Raw genomic sequence first — 3,089 nt, 5'->3', positions numbered from 1 at the left:
AAAAAAAAAATTACTGAAGCATGCAAAGTCACAGAAAGTGAGGGTCATGCCAGCATCCAAACAGTCTCTGCATACTTCAGATGTCTTGCTTACATGCTTGACTATACTACCAGTGTGTTTTTCCTCTCTTGCTGTTCAATGCGGCTCTTACTGCCACTAAAAAATCATTGGGAATGATCTAGGAACTATGAACTAGGCTGTAACATAAAAAAAATCTTTATCTGCTTGTTGGGATCTGCACTGTTCAGGTATGCGATGTTCAGATTTCCAGACTTGTCTTTACTTTTTAGAATTAGATAGTCAGTAAATTCTCTCTACAGAGTTCCAAAAGAACACAAAGCACACAACTCAGTGCACTGCTCTTTGCAGAGCTGACATGGCTCCAAGATGTTTTGTCACCCACAGTTTACTGAAGAAGCAAATCCGTAAAGCTTCTTAGAAGGTCAGGTTGCCTGAGGTATTAATAGTACGTTTTACAGTCAGAAACTTGAAGCATTCTGTATGCAAGGGTTGTACGAGATACTGAGCAATTAACCACATCCACTATTACTCCTCTGAGCTAAACTGTAATCTCAGAATGCAAAAATATGAGATTTACTTCCCAGAAAAGAAAAGACAGACTGAAATGGAATCATTTGCCTTTGGGTTTACAGATAGCACTGGGGACGCAAACTTGAATACTGCCAAGAAAACATCCACTTTATCCACCTTCATCCTGCAAGCTTTTCCAATACAAGCATCTTGAGGATACAATTAGAAACTGTTGTCCAGAGACAAATATTTTAAAAACAAACGAACAACCAAGATCTTTGATTTGTTGAAGATGAAAGAAATCACAGCAGCTAATACTATCGCTACAGAGGCACAGTCCTTCACTATGTCTGAGAAAAAACACATTTGAAAGTGGAAATAATGTAGTCTATGAAACTGAAGCTTCAGAAAACTCAAATTTGTAAGGTAGTGCTCGTCCCTCCTGCCTTTGCTAGCCACACTAGAAGCTAAGGAGTTCAGACTAGAATCGTTAGAAGTTGGATTTGTAACTCCTCTTGAAGAAACAGGATATTAGAAGTATGCCATTTTTAAGGAATTTGGATTTCTCCATTTTGAATGTGCATTTAAATCACTGAGATTAAAAGAGCCCCCTAAGAGACCCTGTGAACAAAACTGCAGGAACCCTATTTGAAGACAAATAGAGCTCATTCTTGTTCTAATAGGCATGCTTACAATAACAGGCATAGCATTAAAATTGTTACAGATAAATGACGCTACACATACTTTGAATGAATCAGGGTGAATAATGGAATTTCTAAATCCTGGGTTTTTAAGAACCAAAGGTCTAAACCCAGGCAAAAGCTATTCAGGTGAGTATATGCCTACAGAGCCATGATGTTCTCAAATCACAAGCACAAATATGTGCACTTGGGTCTATATTCACTGTAGGGATAACAGTCCAACAGCACTAAATTGAGTGGGAAGAATGACAGTGAGGAGATGCAAAGTCTCCTTTTTCAAACCATCCCATGGCTTCTCCTTGACATACAAGCTGACACTGTTTAAAGTGTGGAAATACAATAATTGAGAATTTTCAACAGTATCTCCAAGGCTGATTGTAAACTCTTCATTCTTCCTCATTTAGAGTCAGACTAAAATTCACTAAAGCAAAATAATTACATGCCCTCAGCATTTGCACTCCTCACACTGAGAAGGACCGACACTGAACTTCTGCTCTTTTTTCCCCACCTATGTTTCTGTATACTAATGCTGACTAAATATTGCTGGTTTCCACTAATTACTTTTTTCCTAGTTACTCTGAAAATACTGTAACAGTAAATTGACACTTCAGAGCCTCAATAAACACAACCCCACTGAGGAACTAAAGGAAATGACAAAAACAGAGCAACTCCTTGCCTCCCTTCCCAGCAGCCATTTGGCATCATCTCTAGCTCCATCCTCCAAGCAGCATCTCGCAGGCACCAAGCACACCCATCAGCGGGGGCAGCACCATGTAGGCTTGCTCTGCCCCTGCACTTCCACCTGTTGGGTGCAAAGACCTGGAGTGCATGTGCTCCTCAGAACCCATTATGTGTGCTGGAAACTTTCTGCTCCGTTAAATGTTGTACATCAGTTGCTTTAAAACCATTTAAAAGCCTGCAAATGTACATACACAGATTTCTGTGGTCAGGACATCTGCACTTTCTCAACTGTTTCTAAGCGGAAAAAAAATGCCTATTAGTATAAAATTTGAAGAAAAATTGCCCACAGGAGGAATGGGCATTAGCCATGCTTCACTTCTCTCCTTTTTGTTGACATATGAAGCACTTTTTTTCTCTTCCTTTCTTTCCAATTCACAGTGAGTCTAAAGAGGTGAATCAGTGCACAGAGCAAAAGAGAGAAAGAGAGGGGAAAAAAGAAAAAACCCACAACCTTCTTTTTCCAGGCTGGGTATGAAATATGAAGGCCCAACAATTGTCTGAGCTCACTGCATTGGAATAACATTGGTTAAATTATGGATAGTTTTGAATAGTGTCACTTTTTTTTTTCTCTGCAGATGGTTGTTCACACGAGTCTGGCCTGCATAATTGTATCACTAATAAGCAGTAAGGCAATTAGTTGTGTAAGTGTGCTATAATCATTCTAACAGAAGAGATGACGAAGAGACAAAAAAGGAGGGGGACAAAAAATGTCTTTTCTCAATTCATCAACTGACAGCCATAATTAGATATATATAATTGAAAATTCCACAGTAGGGGGGCCAGCTTATACAAATGAATTTTCTTTGCTTCTCTTATGCATTTTTCCTTTTGCCTGAACATTCCCCCCAGAAAAAGGCAGAAAATTTGTCATTCCAGGGGAGCACATACAGTATGAACCGCAGGCTGCTCATTCAGAGCAATGATGTCAGAATAACATCTTTTCCCCCCCACCAAGAAATAGACGGCTTTGAACTGAGCTTTTATTAGCTGTTTTCAGCCAGTAGCAAATTAAAAAAACAACAACAAAAAAATCCCAGCACAATCTTGGATGATCTATATCAGTTTGCAGAACGTGAAATGTAAAACTCTGAGAAGAGAGGTCACTTTTTTTTTTTT

This window comes from Meleagris gallopavo, chromosome 13, assembly GCF_000146605.3.
Source record: "Meleagris gallopavo isolate NT-WF06-2002-E0010 breed Aviagen turkey brand Nicholas breeding stock chromosome 13, Turkey_5.1, whole genome shotgun sequence".
Lineage (NCBI taxonomy): Eukaryota > Metazoa > Chordata > Aves > Galliformes > Phasianidae > Meleagris > Meleagris gallopavo.
The sequence above is the reverse complement of the archived record's forward strand: the minus strand, read 5'-3'. Positions refer to the sequence as shown.